At 41.7% G+C, this 22,146-nt stretch overlaps 1 protein-coding gene across 1 annotated transcript in view; it reads right to left on the bottom strand.

The window, feature by feature from the left end:
* lingo3a (leucine rich repeat and Ig domain containing 3a) overlaps positions 1-13,855 on the bottom strand; it is a 34,698-nt gene extending 20,843 nt beyond the window's left edge. The window contains exon 1 of the mRNA XM_085448543.1: positions 13,338-13,855. The gene's annotated coding sequence lies outside the window, so the exon portion shown is untranslated. The remainder of the gene's footprint in view (positions 1-13,337) is intronic.
* Between the last annotated feature and the right edge of the window lie 8,291 nt (positions 13,856-22,146).

The raw sequence follows: 22,146 nt of genomic DNA, 5'->3' as shown, positions 1-22,146 counted from the left end.
CTAATTGCATTTTTACAGATTAGTCATAAGGCTGACGTGGCTTATGTGAAATACGGCATTAAAACCATAGGTGAACAATAATTTGCAACCAGGAGGTTTTTTCTATGTGTCTGGCATTCCTGACCTCCCTGTTTCTAAACTGCACCGGCTCATCGTTGTCACTGATATTTTGTAAGATGTTGCTGTTCCATGTAACGAGTCTCATTAGGCTGCTGCTCCAGCAGGGTAGGTCATAAAAGGTCATCAGCATCCAAATCAACAGCTCATAACTAACATCTGCTTCAAATTAAGGATCCACAATCTCAGTTCCTGTTTCTGTCAATTTGGATATTTTCAGTGTTGCTATCGTTTCACACTACATTGAGGAAGATCATCTTAATATGCCTATTTGAATACAAAAATACAGCTGAATATCTTTCTCGTCTCGCTCCTTGAATGTGAGAGATTATCCGAAGTAACCACGAGTTCACTCATCTATATTAAAATCGTTTTCTGTAAAGAATTTCTACGCAGCTCACTCCACAGCAGTGAGCAGACCCAGCTCTCACTCTCGTCTTACGTTCAGTAATGAATACAACACAAACCAGTGCTGCAGAAACAGAGCGTTGACAGCTAGCCTTGTTTTAAAAAAGAAAAATACACCAAGACCGGTGACATCTCCACAGCTGTTATCCGTCAGTGCTTTGTTCCCTTAAATGCAAACAAACGCTAGAATTGATCACTTCTCTTTCAGATATTTGACACGAGCAAAGCGATTTTGCTCCAGAACGCATTTCCTGATAAAATAGGGCACCTCTGACATCAGTGTGAGTCTACATTAAGGTGAAAATAACACAGAAATATCCACAAGTGTTCCTGACCAGTAATTATCCCTGTCTGACACACATGCAGCAGGAATAGCCGCTGGCCTGAACGGGATTACAGCGTAATGACATGCTGATGAAATGTACTGGGCCATCCAGCTCTGTCTATGTTATGGCCTGTTGTCCATATTTCGGCTGAGCCTGTTTGTATGGCCTACTTCGCAGTCCCACCCTCTAATCCCGTGCCGATGGGAACTGCCACGCCGCCTGGTCCCCTTCCCATCTCTCCTCCACTCAGCTTTAATCTCACTTCGGCTAAGACGGTGATGGTGAGCGCCAAAGTGGGGATGGCTGACAGTCAAAAGCAGCCTCGGTTAAAGTGTGTTTTTGATTCTGATAAACAAAAAATACTTTAACTAAATCTCGTTATTTTGCCCACAATTTACAGTCTTCGCATGAATGAAAACAGCAGCAAATAAAACGACTGTGTGCCGTTTGGAGCTGTGAGCGAGTGGCATGTCTTCCTTCCTGTTGCCCCGGGTCTAATAATTTGAGAATAGCGTGGTCTGGGATTTTGGTGTAATTATCCGAGAGCGCTAATTGCAGTAAGAATTCGGAAGCAATTATGAGGATCTTGAGCATCGACGCTGGCACTGAATCTGCATGGCGCAGAGTCTCACAGCAGCTGTTGATTAATCTTCAAGCTTCACTAACACACAAATCCCTGCACAAAACTTGTGGCGATAATCATTCATAAGTTAAATCCCAAATTTATTCGCTCATCCCTTTATTTGATTTGTGCGCACTAGGAGGGGATGTTTAGTCTGGAAAGAAACTCTTGTTTATAGCTTTGAGCTGAAGCAGAAGAAGCAGAATGTTCAGTATCTGTGCCACGTCTTCTGAGAGATTAACTAATGTGGCAGCAAGCTGCCTGATAAAAGGACTCAAGAAGTCAAGTGGCAGGAAAGAGAAGAAGGCGCTGACCAATGAGGGAAACGAAACAAAGCAGTCAAGAAAACGAGGAGAAACGAGAGGAAAGAAAAGCAGTTATTGAGCACAGGAAAGCAGAGGAGTGCGCAAGAAGAAATTATAAATAGAAATAAAAGAGCTTCTTCTTTTAAGTTTTCTTTTTTTTTTTTTTTTACAGGGTGACAGATAAAAACAGAAAGCAGAGATGTGAAATGGTTTAGGGAAGGTGATGAGGGATTATACATCCTGACAGAGCCACAGAAGAAAGAGAGCCTTAGAAATGGATTTGTCAAAAGTGAGGCACTTCAGAGGAACGTGGACTGCAACCGTGTGTGTGTGTGTGTGTGTGTGTGTGTGTGTGTGTGTGTGTGTGTGTGTGTGGTTGACAGCCACACTCTCTTATCGCTCTGTTGTAAATCTGAACTCAAAAGAGAATCTGTCACTGACTGTGCTGCTGCTGCCGTTGTCCATAGAACCGCTCTGAGCACCCAATTGAACACTTACATACTGACAATGAAATTGTAAGGTACACATAAGTTCTGCAAAAAAAAAAAAAACATGTACAGGCTCTCAGATGAGGCTTTCTATGGCGTCAACAATGACACAGGTTGTCAGCACCTGTGATGAAGGCTTAGTGGGAGAAAAGGCTGGGAGCTGGGGGGGATTTACCCCCAAAACAAACAAACAACTGTTCACGGTACAAGCGCGAAGGATGAGCAATGAGTGTCCTTAAAGGAGGTCACCATGCCTCGCCATCTCACCAAGTCCAAGGCAGATTACGGCATCGTGGCCTTTTATCTGCCATGCAAAGGGACCTCTTTAAAGTCTCTAGGCATAGCTTTGGGCACCCAGTAATTGGGTCCTGCCTGCACATTAAACATAAATCTGTTCTGCATCACGCAGGAACTCAGCATCGGATGTACCGGGATGAAACAGCATGCTGGATGGAGTAAGAGGCACACACTGTGCCACACCAAAAAAAGAAGGAGAAGAAGAAAAAAAAAAGCTAAAAACCTCACCCGTGCAAACAGACTGAACCACAGCTACAGTCAGACATACAAATTATTCACAGGCTCTTTTGAAACTGTTTACTCTGGGATGCAGATGCTGCCTTCCTCACACTGAGACAGTCGAGAGATAAACTGAAAGTGGTTCTGATGAGGGATTGGTTGTGAAGGATTTGATTGTGGGACAAAAGTGAGATGCAGAGGAGTTCTTTGAAGGAAAGCGACAGTATGCATGCATACAATAGGCTGACAGAGGCAAAAGGAAGCAGGCAGGGCTGCCTTTGAAATAGGTGAAAGAGGCTGTGACAGTGTGTTGTCAGGCAGGCGAGCTGATCCCTGATTCTGTGATCAATGTTTTCCAAGAAAAAAAAAAAAAGATGAATAATTCAAAACAGACGAGCGACAGGCTCGTGAAGACGGGTAAAGCAACAGTAGTCGTCTGGCTCGCATAATAAATTCATAACATTCCCCTGATGTCCAGAACCGGCTTGTCCTTTTCGCCCGAAAGTGTGGCAAACAGCACACATCAGAGAGTACACCTGTCAGAGATCGAAAATGTGACAGAGCATGAGCAACGATGCACTTGTGTACATAGGCAGAAGCACAGTCGCATGGACGGATATTTATAGCTACGCAGATCTACAGATTGTGATCTATACCGACAAACATAACCCCATAATTCTAAGAAGCAGCATGAAATCCACCTCCACATATAAAATGTACCCACCATGTTCCAGCTATTCTGTGAGTAGAGTATAGCCTCCATAAGGTATTGACCTAAACAACAGAAAAGAAACTTGCCACAGCTGTGATTTAGTTCAAAGCAAAGAATCTCAGCAGACTACTTCTGATCAAACACGTCTGACAGGCAAACCGAATCTGTACACTCCCACAAAGGGGGGGAAGATGAGAGGAACCACAGTCTGTTAAGCCCAATCTCATCACACCCATCTGTCACGGTTACACACGGACATTTACAGCTGCACATTTATTAGTTCAAATCAGGCAGGAAGAAAACAGGGAGAGATTTTCTTCCTTTCAGATGACAGCCTGGAAAAAAGCTTCCCCCTATAAATATACTGTCCCTCTCTCCACCACTGCATGAAAATAACACACTTGCTTCTCAGTGCACGGCAAGTAGGGTCATCTTTTATGGACTCTGCTATAGCTGCTGTTTTAAGTGGACTAATATTAACAAGGCATGTGTAAATAAAAATCAATTAACCTTTAATTCTCAGCATTATAAAAAGCTTCAGCATTTTCATAAAGTGGAGGTATTTCTATATCTTGTTAAACTATTTGAAAAAGGAAACCAGCTCAAACTAACATCTCCATAATTATGTATTACACTGGCACACGGCCGTAACACCTTCGAGCTACAAGCTCAAACGCTCTAATGAACACAGTAACGTCTGATATGTCTTACTTGACTTCAGTGTCACCTCCTTTGATTTATTAAAGAGGAATAATTTTCTTTTACCTCTGGTGATCAAAATCTGAAAAATGAGGAGTCTCTTGAATATATTTAGGGAGCAGAAGTTAGCCAGTAGTTAAAGCTGTATCCACGAATCCATTCCTTTATTTGACACTTCCTAATTATGATCCAAATTTCAATTTTAAAAAATGCTTGAAAGCTTCTTTTAGGTTCTTTTGAGAATTATATTTAATTTTGTTTGAGCTGGAGGCAGCATCAGGTTACATTAACTGAAAACAGGGGGAGGCCGCTAGCTTTGCTGTGTCCAATTTGCTGTCACAAAACCTGCAAACTGCTGGAGACTCATTGTTCCCAGACCAGAAGTAATCAAGTAAAAAGAAAGCACATCCTCTCTCAGTTCTAAGGTTTTACGTATAAAGCCATAATAGAAAAACATATGTGGTCCTTGGCAGGTGTTGAAAAATACAACCTGAAATGAAACATTACACATATTTCCGAGTCACTATTTAAGCGAAAACTGGACAATAAAATGTTTCCACATTGGAAGGAAGGATTCATCAGCTCGGGAAATGGGATCATCCAATGAGCACGTGAATGAACAGTTATTCAATTCTGAAAGTGAAGTTCACTGATTTGAAATCATGCATAAACAAGGTTTAAATTACAGTTCGAATGCTCCCATTTCTTGTTTCTATAGGGAGCAACTAAAGTGCACGCAAGCTAGCAAAAATATACTACAAAAGACGCAACACATAAGGCAAGTGAAGCGAGGATAAAAGGAAGGAGCAGCCTGACTGCGCAGTTCAATCTCATCTCCCTGTTCCACTGATCTCCACTTCAGGAAAATGATTTGATCAACTGATTATCTGATTTATGTTCAACAGCTGAAAAGGAGATAAAAGTCAGCTTTAGTTCTGTCAGCGTGATCCGCGGAGCAGACAGAGAGGGGAGTTGGAGGTCGTGGAGTGAGCTGAAGATGCAAAGAGGCGTGAGTGTTTAGTCTTCATTTATACAGACGGTTCAGTCAGATATTTAAAATAGCTTTAGTAGGTTCAAAGAACAATTATTTAATGAGGATGAGTAAGAGAAACAGACAATACCTAAAAAAGCTCCACGGATGAAAGTAGACATGGAAGCGATGCGCCGGAGTATTCATATTCTGCTCGACTGATCTTGATATAAATGCAAAATTAGCTGATCCGGGCCAAGATGTTGAAGTAGCAGAGAGAAAGCCATCTATTGCAGTGATGCAATCACTTAGACATAATAACAGATTCATAGCTCCTGTGAAAAACACAAGATGTCAACTGAATCCAGTTCAGCTTGGCAAACTTTATACACATCTGGAACAATTTTACGCTACGACATGCACTATGGGCTCACCAGCTGGAAACAACAACGTCGGACCCCATCAAAATCTGCAAAAAGGCTCGTTACATAAGAATGAGCATCATCATTTTACAATTTCAACAAAATATAATACATTAAACTGGGAAAACACTGCCAAACGTGCAGATATCCAAGTGTTTGAGCAAAATTAAACACATCTACTAAGTATTTAAGCAGGTGGCTGTGGCTCGGGAGAGGCGGTAGTGCAGGTCATCTACTAATTAGGAGGTTGGTGGTTCGATCCCTGGACGCTCCAGTCTGCATGCCAAAGTATCCTTGGGGAACATGCTGAACCCAGAGTTGCTTATCGGAGTGTGACTGTTAGACAGAAATCACTTGGACGTAGAAAGAAAGTGCTCCTGTGAATGAGCCGTGTTGTATAAAGAGCTTTGAGTGCTCGAGAAGAAAAGAACCATTTATCATTTTCTACAGAGAATTGTAAATACTGCTTACAGAAAGTACACTCTGTCTTGAAATACTATCCAAAAGCCAACATCCGTGTGACTCGATGATAATTTGTCTTTGCTTTAGTAATTGTGCTTATGTCCTTCTTTCAATGTATTGTTAACTGTCGTATGGTTATGCCACAGTTTTACCATTCCTGATCATCTCAGCTTTTGTATCTTATTTGTTTTTATATTTCTCGATTTAGCTCTTTGCTACTTTCTTCATAGCTCCCTCACTGCCGGCTGGGATATATTAATATATCCAATTTAGCAGCCCTGAATTGAATAAACATGTATGAACGTTATGCGACAGACTCGCGACCTGCACAGGTGTTCCCCGCCTCTCGCCCTATGACAGCTGGGATAGGCTCCAGTGCCCCCCACGACCCTGGGAAGGATAAGCGGAAGCGAATGGATGGATGGATGGATGGATGAACGTTATTATTAACATTAACATTATTATTGCTGGGTCTTTACCTTACAATATAAAGCGCCTCGAGATGACTGTTGTTGTGATTTGGTGCTATATAGATGCAACTGAACTGAATACAGATGCATGGATGTTTATGTGCCATGTGACTGTAGATGAAAATAAGCATTTCTGGCCAAATCTTTCATGATGTACCAAAGCACTCGTGTTAATTAATGTGCATTGCCACTATTTAAATATATAAAGATAAGCATCACCGCACAAACACTTAACTGAGTGTTTTCAGAGATCAGCTGGATCGAACACACTCTTAACTATTGTGAACATCAGGACCTATTTGAAGACCGATTAATTAATCCCTTCCTTGATACTCTACTCTGACCACTACACATGAAGGTCTCATTAAGCCAAAGTCATCAACCGTATCTGGACTGAGGGAACACTATAAAGGGGGGGAAAAAAGGTACATTTGATTAAGCATTTAAATATTAATTAGTGGATGATGTTGACTGGATGAGGGTGTGCAGGTGTGCTTGAAGATAAAGCTGCGGAAGTTTAATTAGGTATTGCAGTTTAATCGTGATGTGTTTTAATGCATGTGAGGGCAAGAAAAATGGGAAAACGTCGCGACTGCAAACACTCATGCGTTAATCTAATCGTGCTCGTAGTTACATAATTTAAGAGAGCTGATTATGAAGCGATCTCATGTGCGGGGTCTGTGGTATGAAAGATATGTGTAACTTGAGTCAGCCCATAGGACACAGCTGGCTTGACGCAGTGGTCCCAGATACAGTAAGCCGCGACCGCCTGGCTCAGCTGCTGCAAATGCAGTTTAATGACAGAGCTGGAAAGACTGATGCCCCTCGAAGCGTGAAGTAATAATATTTCTGGAATCTATCAGTCGCTTTATACAAAGTAGAAAAGGTAAATTTACATTTTTATCTGCAAGTTATTTTCCATTGATGTGTTTAGAAAAACACTCTGAAATCCTTTTGAAAACATGAACTCTACTTTGGGCTAAATGTGAATTTATGATGTGAGAGTTACGGGTAAAATAGATAAAAGGCAGCTTTTAAAACAAGCTGTATTCAGAGAGTTAACATCTCTTACAGTCTGGGTACTTTTTCATTTGAAGAATCAAAACGTTTCTCAACACGTCCTGAACAAAGGAGACAAATAATGCTTTAGGATTCTGCAGTGAGATGAAAACAACCGGGTGCCCTTCAGAGATGAGTGTTTCCATGCTACTGAATTAAGGTGCTGCAAAAAGTGTTTGCCCCCTTCTTGATTTCTTACTTTTTTGCCTACTTGTCACACTGGCATTCTTCAGGTTATCATCAAATTTTAATATTACATAACGATAACACAGGTAAATAAATAATGAAAATTCAAAAAGATGTATTTATTATGGAATAATCTATCCAAGCCTACCGTTGCACTGTGTACAAAGTAATTACCCCCTGAACCTGATAACTGGCTATTCCACCCTTAGCGGCAAGAACAGCAATGTTTGTGATACCTTCAGACACATTGGAGGGTTTTCCAACATGAACGTCTTTAAGGTCACGCAGAAGCAGCACAGTCTGATTTAAGTCCAGACTTTGACTTGGATTCTCCAAAACATTCATTTGTTGTTTGAGCCATTCAGAGGTGGACTTGTCACTGTTGAGTGCCCTTGAGCTTCAGGACATGAAGTAATGAGCGGAAATCCTCCTTCAGGGTTTTCTGGTATGGAGCAGAATTCATGGTTCCCTCAGTTACAGCGAGTCGTCCTGAAGAAACCGAGCAGCCCAGACCATCACACCATCACTACCACCGACTGCTGCTGGGATGTTCTCTTTATGAAACGCTGTTAGTCTGATGCAGATGTAACGGGACTCAAACCTTCCAGAAAGTTCAGCTTCTGTCTCATCAGTCAGAAGATTTTCCCAGGAGTCTCTGAGGTCATCCAGATGTTTGTTGGCAGATGTGGTGTTCTCCTTGCATGCCATTTTTGCCAAGTCTCTTTTTTATGGTTGAGTCATGACATCTGACCTTAACAGAGCCAGACAATGCCTGCAGGTCTTTAGATGTTGTTCTGGTTCTTCTGTGACCTCCTGAGAGAATTTTGGTAGGCTGATCACTCCTGTGACTTTATTCTCAGTGCTATGACTGAGAATAAAGTGTTATGGTGGTGGTTGAGCAGTTAGAAAGGACAGGTAACCAATATTACAGTATACATTTACATTTACTCTGGTTAGTTGTTTCCTTTTGCAAGCATTTCATCTGATAACTTATAACAAGTGATGTCAAATGCAGAATCTATATCTCAGATGTAAAAGGACAGTTTTCATACCAGACTGCCCAAAGATGGCACAACAGTGAGCCCATGTTTTACGTTTTTAATAGCAGAACGAAGTTGGCATACAATTTAAAACCTAATTTAAAACTTGAATAAACAGTTATCTGTGTCACTTATTACTTTATTCAAGACTGCTAATGCTATGCTAATGATATATCATGTATTATTTTTGACTGGACAGATGGATTATTCTTGATTTAAGGACATTCTTTTTGAGGAACTGCCATATGCAGTCCTCAGAGTCCTGTTTAAATAATTTCTTACGCTATTAAGGATAACATCTCTGATGAGACACCGAGCAGGAGCCCTGAACTCCATTTTCTCCAGCAATCTCAGCCATGATTGTCGATCCATATTGAGAAATTTTGTTTTATAGCCGTCCGGTCGCACCACTTTAAGCTGCCAGCAGCAGCAGAAATACATAAAATGAAATGAGGCGGAGAGTCTGACAAGTATATAAGCTCCCTAGAAACCCTCCTCTTCAAGCCCTAGCACAGCTCAGTGATGGAGACTCTTTGCTCTCTGACACACACGTTCAGTATCAGCTCAGACACATTAGAGGTTTAAATAGTTGATCTCTCTGTTCTGTGTTGTTTTATAGATGATTTCATTTTTAGATCCAGCTGGCCTGGTGTCAAGCATTCATCGCCACAAACGTTCTCATCCTAAGGAGCGCTGGGCAAACAAACTGACTTCATGCAAGAAGCATGAGACAAAGTGTGATCTCTGAACTCCTCTTAACTGTGTAAAATCAGACACTCGTGAGACTCATTTGATTCCTCTTATTATTTACGTAACTACTAAGACCGTCTCATCACACATTCTTTCATCCAGAGGCCGCGGAAAACATAAAATATGCAGCATCCAGAGTGCAAAAACCACTTCTCTCCTGCCATCGCTTCCTCTCTGGATCTCGCCTGTGTCCTCCAAAGTCACTCTAGAAAAATCATCATCAGCTTAAACGAGCAAAATTTCAAAAGTACACAGATGATACAAGAAGTTGAGGTATTATAAATAGGCTGTGCAATAAAAAGAAAATACATTAGCTAATGTAGTTTTAAACTGAAGGTAGATATATTTTCTGAGTGGGCTGTGACAGAAATTGCATCTGTATTGTTCTGGGTTGATTTATTTCTTTGGCTTTGATTCTATGGCTTTTAAAAAAATCTAACGAAAGCCTCTGTAGTTACTAGCGGCTCCATTAGAGTCACATAAATAAGCAGCCCTGCAATGACAAACTGCAGCGTGTGGCACTTCATGACTGCACTGCCGTACTAATTCGTCTAAAGCTTCAGCCTATTTTCCGCAGGTCAGGGAGCATAATTTTGAATAAAAACGCTCACATTTGGCCTTGATTAAGCCCTGGAAAAAGGTACACACACACACACTCACACACAGGCAAGAGTCTAATTTCACTAAATTATTCTAGATGCCATTTGAAGATCAGTTCACATTCATAAGGTGATATATTGAGATCAGTAATTGCCATCCAGGGGACACAGGTGTTTCTGCAGCAACCACAGTTACGTAAAGACTGTCAAGCTGCTCGAGCAATCTTAAAATAGTTAGTTGAATGTAATATATAAACAGTGAAATAGTATAATGCATAGCTCCAGGAGCTCCAGTTTCCCCCAGCATCAAAAAAACATACAGGACTTTTTCTCCTGTCATGTGCTCTCGAACAAGGCACGGTGGCTGGCAACTACTACTAATATAAGGATGGGTTACAAGAGGAGAACTAGCTTCCCTACAGGGATGAATAAAGGAAATCTTACCCTCTATAAGTAATGAATAAATGATTAATCCAGAACGTCACTGATGTAGTAGCTCGTCCGACTCATTATCATCACAATTCACAGGTCATTATAATGTGTGAGGTACAGAAAGAAAGTAATAGGCTTCGCAGTCATTGGTTGGAGGTATTTTATAAACTAATGAAAATTTAAATCTATTAAAAAGTCAAGGAGGATTGCAAACAGTCACACACAGGAAACTACAAGCTGAGCATTACTCTAAGAGGAGTGTTTTTTGTGACAAGCAGAATGACCTTGACCTTGATCATTGCGTGTAAGTTTCATTAAATTCTAGCCAGTACTCTGTGAGCACTAGCAGGTCTAATCTCCGAGCTACATCATTAGATCCCTACTATAAATATTATTTAAAATAGCTAAAAGTGGCGATAGGCAGCTGGAATATTTGGTTTAACATGTTAAATAAAGGATTAGCCATCTGACAGAGTACAGAATTAGCTAATAGTAACAGATAAATTGATAAAATTCCCTTCAACTAGAAGGTGAATAAAATCCATCTTTTTGGTCAGATTTTATCCCAACTGCACTCAGTTCGAGGATGCGATTGGACTGATCTGACAGGGCTGTTGTGGTCCATCTGGCAAAATAGGACTACTGCTCTAAGGTAACGAGGTCAACCAGGCACTAATGTCACAACAAATGCGAAATGAAGAAATCTCATTTTTAAAAAAGACTTGTAACGCCCACGTGCTCTCTAAGCTCTGCATTAAGGTTACAGCCCCGTCTGAATGTCTGTAATGGCATTACAGTAGTCTGTGGGAGGCCGGCCAGCGGACGCAGGCCGACGATCATTCCAGCTGGACATCTTAACGCAGACAGATGACACGCCAGCCTGCCTGCAGGTATCGGACAGCCACTCGCAGGAGCACTCTCTCCTTTCAGTCCCGCATCGCATGCCTCCTCCTCCCTTTTCCTCCCTCTGCACTCTCCTCCCTGTAAGAGCAGCGATGCCCTCATCTTGCTGACAGTGGATGCATCTCTGTTTTATTGCCCTCATAAATACTGTGGAGTTGAAAACAATGAGGCACTGTTAAGCTGAGCCAATGTGACTGTTGAGCTTGGATGACAGCTTTATGTGCAACAGAAAGGTTCAAAATGAGAAGGTAAGTGTAGGCGTAGTAAAGGACAAGGCTAACAGGCCTGTTTTAATAACGCACTCTGAGGAACTTTGCAGACATTTCATTACTGACACATAAATCTGTCAAATAAGGAGGCTAAGTGGCACCTCGGGTACCATTAAGAGCTGTTTCATAATTGCCTTCACTTTAGTTGCTGTTTTTTCTTGATTTTGTTTTTTTAAAGTAACTGCTCTCAGCAGAGATCTATAAGATGATACATGGAGGCACGAAATGCACAGCATAAATCCAGTAATAATCCTGGGATTAATAAGAATGTAAGATGTTAAAGGAACTGCACCTACAGTACCTTAAGCAGATTAAGCATTTGCAATGTGACCCTTACTGTATGAACCCAGTGACGAACATGAACCCAGTGACGAACATGAACCCAGTGTCCAAGGACACTTCAACAGGTCGAAAGCAGCCAGTGACTGAACAAAAGCTAAGGCACCCCACTGCAGGACACCAAACATAATTCTTCAGTCACAGCGCATGAAAAGAGGGAACATGGTGTTTTAAATGATTTTCATTTGAATGTTGGTGAAATTACCGACTCTGCGGCTCTCTACCCGCCTCTTATTGGTTTAACGGTGACCGATTAACTGGGGCAAGCATGCAGTGACACTACAGTTAAAAATCATTGAAAGGGCCAGTCTCAGACTGACTGAATCAATGTAGAGATGTGAATGTCACGGTATAAAAACAGGGTAGTCCGAAAGGCTTGGACTCGAGTACTTTCAGGGACCTTTGTTGCATCTCATTATCCTCCTCTGTCAACAAGTCACCCCCAAAATACTCAGATGATCAAACTCACAGGAATTACAATTCCCTCCTGTACTATCTTAAAAACAGAAACACATCAAATGTGCAATTTCAGCAACAAAGCAGCCAGTTACAGTATGTATGCAAGCACTGCTGGACCAGAGGAGGAAAGAGATTAAAGCAAAACTATATTCAGAATTTTCCTAAAATAATCATCCGTCTTCCAGAGACTGCACTAAGAACAGAGCAGAGGCGCAGTAAAAACAGAGCTGGGAGAGGGCTGAGCAAACACCGACAGAGGGTTTAAGACATGCCAGGCGGAGGACAGGCACCGAGCTTCTCACACCGAGACAACTGCAGGGATCGATCAAAGGCTGCCTCCCCCCTTCCTTCGTTTAGATCATCAAAACCTAATTGACAAATGGTAACCAATGACACACACACAGTGGCTCTGCTTGCATGGTTGCACTAGCACACCATCCCGAGGTTGACAATAGAAAAGCACGAGATAATGAGACCTGATGTCCAACTGAGTTAGAGAGCAAATCAATCAGCCGGGAATGCACCATAACAGAGTGAGAAGTGTCTGAGGGGATGGGATGTGTGGATGATTACAGGTGCAGCCTTGGGCTCATCAGGTTGTCTGTTAAGGTGCGAGTTGAATATAGCAAAGTGGAAGAACGAGTGAAAGACACATGCAGAAAAGAAGAGGGACACAAATGATAAACGCCATGTGCACGGTCTCGTTTCGTGGCACATTAATGGATCACAGAGGAGTGTGGAAAAGTGTTTGTTTGATTGCAAGAAAAGATGGCACTTGACTCACCCAGGAGTACAAGTTGACCGGCTCTCCCTCCACATCTGAGCCTGGAGGTACCCTGGTCTCCGCTGGCCGTCTCCTCCGAGTCTGTGCAGGATGATGTTACAGTGCTGGTCCTCCAGCTTCTCCAGATGCTGGGCTTCTTCTTCCTCCTCCTCTTCCCGCAGCAGCAGCAGCAGCTGGACCGAAGTGCATTCACTCACCTTCCCTCACCGTTCTCTGCTCCTCCCAGCAATGTCGCGGAATTAGCTCTTGCCTCCCAAATTGAGTCCCCGGATTCCCCTTCACCTCTGCTTTGTGCTACAGAGCCAGCAGGAGCTCCTGCCACAGCTCTGCGTGTCGGCGAAGGCAGCCACTAGCGAGCGGGTTGGACTGATGGAGCTGTGGTTACTGGATCGCGTTTGTGTGAGTGTGCTGGCATTTGTGTGTGAGGGATGTAGAGCGAAGTGTGTGTATGAGTGTGTGTGTTTGAAAGAAGACCCGGCTTCTGATCATTGGGGCTCATCTGCTCTCTCTTTCGCTCTCGTACTCGGGCAGTTTTGCGCTGCATTCACGTTCCGTGTATAAAAACGGAAAAGAGTCACCTGCTTAGAAATTCAGCCCACCTCAGCTGAATTGAAATGTATGAATGATGAAATACATTTCAGCACATTCAAAATTATTCGTTTCTACTACAATATTTTACTATTTGATTTATTCAGTTTGTGTTTGGTTAAGATTTTTATTTATTTATTTTATTTTCATGTATTTAAACTATAGTCTCGCTTTCCTCGGCAATACCCTAAACTTCTTATGATGTAGTAAACAACATCCAATTTAAGGTAGGCTATTTCCGCCCAGCTAATAGAAATATCTATAAAAATTCTACCTTTAGCTCCGTTTTTGTCCTCCACCAGCTCGCCAGGGGTCTCTCATTAAACAGTAAGCAGGTGTTCTGCAGTGGATTTACCAAAGCCTACTTGTAAACAGTTGCTAGAGCTGCTACTTGAAACTAGCAGTGAGAATGAATGAAAGCAGAAAATATTTCTGACCATAAAGCCAAAACAATGAGCCGAAGGACAGTAAAACCCTGCAGAGTTGTAGAGATCTGCAAAGACAAGTGGTTTTTGTACGAGGCCGTCCTTGCATCTACAGCTAGTTCTATATTTGTTTGACACGGTTTTCATAGTTTTGGCCCTGTACACCACTGCAATCGATTTTAAATCAAATAGACACGAAGTGATTGAAGTGCAGGTTTTCATCTTTAATTATTACAACAACTGTGCATTAAATGTTTGAAAATTACAGTAGTTTTTATACACAGGCTCCCATTTTTGAGGCACATTATTTATTGGACCATTGATTGCAGTTTCATGGCCAGATGAAGCCCATTCACTTTTTATTTCATGACAAATGAAGCAGAAATCAAATCTGAAGTTAAAGTGTCGAGTTTGTATTTTACAGTTTTTCGTTGTAATTTCTGAATTTGACGAGAACAAGAAGCTATCAGAGATAGAAAAGGCTTTAGGAGGGCCAAATCAATAATTTAGTTCATTCGTAAAAGAAGGAATGGCGAGCTGAGCAACACCAAAAGACTCAAAAACCAAAGGAGGTAAAGTGGATGAAGACAGAATTTTTTCCATAGTTGACAATTATCTGACCAAGATAAGATCACTGCTGAGGAGACAAGTGTATCATTGTCAAGCTCTATAATTTACTAAAAGTTCTACAAAGGTGTTTTTCAAATACAGAGAACAATGAAATGCAAACCACTAGCTACACTCACGGAGGTCCCATTACACATTTACCAGGAGACATCTAAAAGAGCCTGCAGGTTTCTGAAAATACATAAAAATCTTGTACTAGAGTGATGGGAAAAGTCTGGGCAAGGAGAGAAACATGAAAAGCAATAACATATCATTGCTGGAGCCAATATTATACTATAAGGATGTATAGCCACTACTGTTTATTATTATTATTACCTTTATTTTGCCAGGAAGTCCCACTGAGATCACATTATCTTTTACAAGATAGCCCTGACTGAGGTTGCAGCCATACAACCTAAAGCATCTAAAAATGCTACAAATGCAACATAAAATTAAAACCACAGCTTAAAACACAATATAAATATACCCATAACATAAAATGTTAAATCATTAAGTGATTTTATAAAAGAAACATCCACAAATCTTTCACTGCATTCCTCATTATACTTCTAAAGGCATGTTTAAATTTCGGTCTTTCTGTAAATTATTCCATGTCCAAGATGTCTAGTAATAAAAGCAGTTTTTCTGAGATCTAACAGAACCCCAGGTACATCAGAAGGCAGCCATTTAATGGAGTGATGATGTGATAATAGTAGTAAGATGAAATGTGAAGTGTACCATGCTGTACTCTCTGCTCAGATTCAACCAAACGCTGCAAAACTATCTGACACAGTGCAGAAAATAAAGACCCAAAGCATAAAGCAAATGCAACCCAAGAGTTTCTCAAGGTGAAGAAAAGTGATGTTCTTCAATCCCCAACCTAACGTGGAGCTGAGAGAGCAGCTTTTCAGTTATTAAATATAAAATACAGAAGAAAGACACGCAATCAAGCAGTAACTAAGGTAGCTGCTGTAAAGGCCTGGCAGTGCAGATAAGGGAGGAAACAGTATTTGGTGTCCATGGGATCTAGACTTCAGTCACTAACTGAATTCAAGAATAACAAATAATTCCTATATTTAAAATTATGTCTGTTTGTTCAATTAGATCCTGAGTTTCTGAAAATGGGGAACTAACTCTCTGGCTCTCTTACAGTTTATAAATAGTCCTGGTAAATAAGTGTTAAATCCATGTTGGTCCTCAACTATCCTGTTCCAGTTCAGCTTCCTGTATTCCCAAAATGACAACCATCAGTGAGCAGAGGTCTCCATGTAGGAACAAAGGGAAGCAATTTGGGGTTTAGTATCTTGTTCCAGGAGAAAACAAATGAGCAGCACATTAAATCATAAACTCTAGCCAACCACCAGCCCAGCCTAACTGAGCAACAGCTGCTACACTGTTGTTCTACAGTGAGACTGAGGGGAGAGGGATGGTGTGCCAGGTGGCTGAAACTACAACAAAGCTTGAATTTTCAGTCCATGCTGAGTGCAGAATGAAGCTCGTGCTCTTTAAATCTTAGATGATGTTTGTCATCTCTGAAAAGAAATGACAAAGAAAATCTTTTTTTTTACTTGCACCAGAAGGTACCCCAAAGATGAAGATGGCCAGCACTCCAGATAGTTGTTTTTGTCCTTTATTCTACTTTATTCTACTGATATTAATTCAAAAGTATTTTTGTTCTTTTTTAAGAGATAAGTGTCTGTGATGGAGGGAAGAGAGGCTCCAATGATCTTCTGAGCTGTTCTCACTATCCGTTGTAGGGTATTGCGATCTGATATGGTGCAGTTACCATACCAGGCAGCGATGCAGCTGCTCAGGAAGCTCTTGATAGTCCCTCTGTGGTGAGAATGGGTGTTGGGAGATGGTTTTTTCTTGGCTTCTGCAGGAAGTAGAGACGCTGTTGGGCCTTCTTAGTTATGGAGCTGGTATTGAGGGACCGGGAGAGGCTGTCCGCCAGGTGAACACCAAGTTGGTGCTCTTGACGACCTCCACAGAGGATCCGTTGATGTTAAGTGGACCGTGATCTCCATGCAGTCTCCTGATGTGCAAAACAGAATGCATCACGGGGAATTCATAACAATATAACATTACCATATGTTGTGGATCTGAACTAAGAGAGGCTGTACATCTACAGTTTTCAGGCTGGACTGCAGCTATCCCATTATACTCATCCCTAACTCAAATGCTAGAATTCCTAAATGAGCTCAAATGCCAACAAGAGCTGGAAGTCTTGCAGTCTTCCTTCGGGCATCCTCACACATCTTTTACATTTCACTGCTGCGTTTTAGCAGGGAATAAATCTAAGCCTGAGGCAGTCATGGAGTGTCATATCCAGGTGAAAATGGCAGCTGTGCTACGTTTCATCCCATCTGCAGTCTGCTTTGCTGTCTTAGACGCACACGATGGGGCTTTCCTGTGCTGATTTCTCTCTGCATGTGTGGACTATGCATGCTGACGCTCTCCACACAAATACTGGATGTATATATAATACTGCTTGTTGCATTTTTAAATCCAAACTTCTGAACTGCAGTAGCCTGTAGTACGGTGACCTCTGAAAGCTTCGCCATAATCGCAGCAGAGCAACGATCACCATACCTGGTAAAATTAAGTCTGCTCTGTGGGTATCAAGGGCTTTTCTGGCAGAATATTTTTAACAGTTTTTGCAGTACAAAAGTATTGAGGGGGCGAGTGTTGATAAATATGTTATACATAAAACATGAATGCAATGCACCTGCCTTCTGTGCAGGCTGAAGCGGCTGTACATCAGCTCTAGGACTTTCTACTCATTTGTCAAACTGAAAGGACTGCTTACCCTTATTTTCTCTATGCGTGTGTGAAGGGCTCACTTGCAACGAAAATAAAGTCATACAATCACAGCCATGTTCCCGAGATCCAAAATATGCCACTCAGTCACAGAAGTGTATTACATTCATATACGGTAATAAGGTCCCCAAGGAGAGCTACGATGTAATAGAAGTGTCTCATTAGTTGTACTTCACGCTTTTCTGAAAAAAAAAATGGATGTAAGAAACCACATTTACAGCTTATTCCTGTATCAGACATACTCATTTTATTTATTTATATTGTTCCCATTGTTTATTTATTCATTGTTCTCAGACCATTGTCAGTGATTCCAGTTGATAGGGTGCTTGTGCTTGTATGCTGTGTTAGATTTTGTGCATTATGGACCAACATTTTGCAGTTTCTCTGAACATTGATGGGGGCCAAAAGCTGCTCCTTTAGCATCATTGCTGATATCTTTGCTTGTTGTGTTAAGTTAACACACCTGAATAGTTCAGACCTGCAGACTGTTAAAACCTCTGCTTTTGTAGAGGTGCTCACACTTCAAGTGCATTTGATCAGCAGCACTTGGCTGCTAGTTTCCCCCTTAATTCCTGAAGTAAGGGTGTATTTAACTTCTCACAGGACTTCAGAGTACTGTGAAAACCTCCTTTTTCAAACAGTTATCGACCATAACTGAAAGAGACAAAGACAGAATATGTAGCTAATAACATCAGCCTTAAAATTACTTTCATGCTATTTCAACCTTGTTGTCTATACAAACTAAAAAGAAGCCGTCTGTATTTACTAAGACTTTATTTCTCTCTGCAGTTCAGCTCACCTTGGGTCAAGGCCATTAGCTGACTCACTATCCACTTTTGTTAGATCTAATTAAAACTAGCACAGGGAAACAACAAGCTAATGGTGTACAATACTGGCCTCTGATACTTTGCAATATTCAGCCGTCACTCTATCCCAGCTGCCTTCTCCTGCTCCTCGTTAACCCCATATACATCTGGTTAGTTGTCTGTCTAAACCCTAAAGCCCAGAATCATCCTAGCTTTGCTGTTCTCATGTTTTTTTTGAATGGTGAATCCCATCAGTGGGAACTTCTGCACATTTCCCAGTCATTTCACTATGTTTCTGACAGTATACCTACTCACCCTGCTGCCATGTGCTGGACTGTCTCAGGGGCATCTTTGTTCACAATATTTCCTCTTCCTCCTCATCACCCTTTGCCTTTTCTTGCCAAGGCTATCGCGTATCAGTTCATCCTATAGAGGCAAACAATCCATAAAATGACAATTTGTAATATTTTTTAAAAGATCCACAACAACCGTCATACACACTTTAACAACTGCTGCTTATAAAGATGAAGGTATTTAATCCTCATTTACCTCCCCACATAGTAAAATCAACCTTGATATGGCTGTAAGAAACAACTCATTGTGTTTTTATACATATAAATATATATAGGTATGAATATCTATATATGGGGATGATGAGAGGCAGTCCCAACCCCAAAAATGTTGAATATATGCATTTATGCCCCAAATAAAACATGAAAGGAGCAAAAGGCCTATTCAGAAAAAAGAATTACTAAGAGGAAAGCCTGTGACGGCGCCAAGTGATTTTCATTCAGCGACATATATCGTCACACATACAGAGTTGTGAGTTATGAGCTACACAGCTCTTCTCTGTCGCCGTGTGCGTGCAGGCAGGTTGATGATGGTGAAATTTAATTTCTTTCTAGTTTTCAGTGAGCTTCAATAACACACCTGAGATGTACAAAATTCCTCAAAGTTTTTCCAAAATACAGACGTGTGATATGTTTTCAGTGTGCAGAGTTTTAGCTAGTAAGGTCCCGGAGCTTTTAAATAAACTATGTGAACAGGTAACTCGAGCTAAGCAGGTTCATTCTGTGACTTTTACATCTGGAACCAGACAAACACAAGTCCATACAGTGGGGCAAAAAAGTATTTAGTCAGCCACCGATTGTGCAAGTTCCCCCACTTAAAATGATGACAGAGGTCAGTAATTTGCACCAGAGGTACACTTCAACTGTGAGAGACAGAATGTGAAAAAAAAATCCATGAATTCACATGGTAGGATTTGTAAAGAATTTATTCGTAAATCAGGGTGGAAAATAAGTATTTGGTCACCTGAAACAAGGAAAATCTCTGGCTCTCACAGACCTGTAACGTCTTCTGTAAGAAGCTTTTCTGTCCCCCACTCGTTACCTGTATGAATGGCACCTGTTTGAACTCATCATCTGTATAAAAGACACCTGTCCACAGCCTCAAACAGTCAGACTCCAAACTCCGCCATGGCCAAGACCAAAGAGCTTTCAAAGGACACCAGGAAAAGTATTGTAGACCTGCACCAGACTGGGAAGAGTGAATCTACAATAGGCAAGCAGCTTGGTGTGAAAAAATCAACTGTGGGAGCAATCATCAGAAAATGGAAGACATACAAGACCACTGATAATCTCCCTCAATCTGGGGCTCCACGCAAGATCTCATCCCATGGGGTCAAAATGATCATGAGAACGGTGAGCAAAGATCCCAGAACCACACGGGGGGACCTGGTGAATGACCTGCAGAGAGCTGGGACCAAAGTAACAAAGGTCACCATCAGTAACACACTACAACGGCAGGGAATCAAATCCCGCAGTGCCAGACGTGTTCCGCTGCTGAAGCCAGTGCATGTCCAGGCCCGTCTGAAGTTTGCCAGAGAGCACATGGATGATACAGCAGAGGATTGGGAGAATGTCATGTGGTCAGATGAAACCAAAGTAGAACTTTTTGGTATAAACTCAACTCGTCGTGTTTGGAGGAAGAAGAATACTGAGTTGCATCCCAAGAACACCATACCTACTGTGAAGCATGGGGGTGGAAACATCATGCTATGGGGCTGTTTTTCTGCCAAGGGGACAGGACGACTGATCCGTGTTAAGGACAGAATGAATGGGGCCATGTATCGTGAGAATTTGAGCCAAAACCTCCTTCCATCAGTGAGAACTTTGAAGATGAAACGAGGCTGGGTCTTCCAACATGACAATGATCCAAAACACACCGCCCGGGCAACAAAGGAGTGGCTCCGTAAGAAGCATTTGAAAGTCCTGGAGTGGCCTAGCCAGTCTCCAGACCTCAACCCCATAGAAAATCTGTGGCGGGAGTTGAAAGTCCGTGTTGCTCGGCGACAGCCCCAAAACATCACTGCTCTCGAGAAGATCTGCATGGAGGAATGGGCCAAAATACCAGCTACTGTGTGTGCAAACCTGGTAAAGACCTATAGTAAACGTTTGACCTCTGTTATTGCCAACAAAGGTTATGTTACAAAGTATTGAGTTGTATTTTTGTTATTGACCAAATACTTATTTTCCACCCTGATTTACGAATAAATTCTTTACAAATCCTACCATGTGGATTCATGGATTTTTTTTTTCACATTCTGTCTCTCACAGTTGAAGTGTACCTCTGGTGCAAATTACTGACCTCTGTCATCATTTTAGGTGGGGGAACTTGCACAATCGGTGGCTGACTAAATACTTTTTTGCCCCACTGTATGTGCATTGACTCAGCCAGGATGATGACAGTTTGATAGAAACTGTAGTAAGAAATGCGTACAGTAATGCCTGAGAGCCAAAGCGCAGGCGTGAGAATTGACAGTTTGGGTGAGGGTCTGTTGTTAACCACTGATATCTTCTTTGGCCACTAGGGGTACATAATGTCAGGTCCTGGTGCTTTAGACTTGTTTTTAATGACTGACTTTGTGCTAAATTATTGGGAGCTCTCGTCTGAAATCCACCAGCCGATTGGCAAAAAAGTGTCACGTGATGCCTTTTTGTTCTGCTGCTTAGTCTCAGCTCTGGGTGGGTCTGTCCTTGTTCTGTTGTTTCCTTCCAACTGGGAGTTGTTGGGTCTTTGAAGGTCAGACCATTTATTCTCTATAAATAGACAGATTAAACAATCAGCAAAAGGATTTTACCATTCATCCTCATGAATGTCAGATTAGAACAGTCGAAAGGCTTCTTCCTCTGGGAACCATGAGTGTCAATACAATTTTCATGATAACCTGAGAAACACTTTAAAGAGGCTGGTAAACACATTAGCAAAAAGCCCAAAAGCTGAGAGCAGGATTTTGTGTCTTTCTACAGAGTCCTATAATCTCTGAGTGGGTAAGAAGATCAGGCAGAAAACTGCATTTGTGCTGCAATACGCCACACGAGACGAGAAGTGGATCTTTGTTAATTAATATATGTCATTAAGTGAGTGAGTCCATGCGAGTGTTGGAAGTTTGTTCTGCAGGCTTTTCAAGCTGAGATCAACGTACCCGCTTCCTGCGTGAAACTGACGAGGAGAGCAACCACGCCGCACACAGTAACGCTGTGTGTGTGTGTGTGTGTGTGT

The sequence above is a fragment of the Copadichromis virginalis genome, linkage group LG23 (assembly GCF_057382275.1).
Source record: "Copadichromis virginalis isolate Kocher_CV1m ecotype Utaka linkage group LG23, C_Virginalis_male_GT1.1, whole genome shotgun sequence".
Classification (NCBI taxonomy): Eukaryota; Metazoa; Chordata; class Actinopteri; order Cichliformes; family Cichlidae; genus Copadichromis; species Copadichromis virginalis.
The sequence above is the reverse complement of the archived record's forward strand: the minus strand, read 5'-3'. Positions and strand labels throughout refer to the sequence as shown.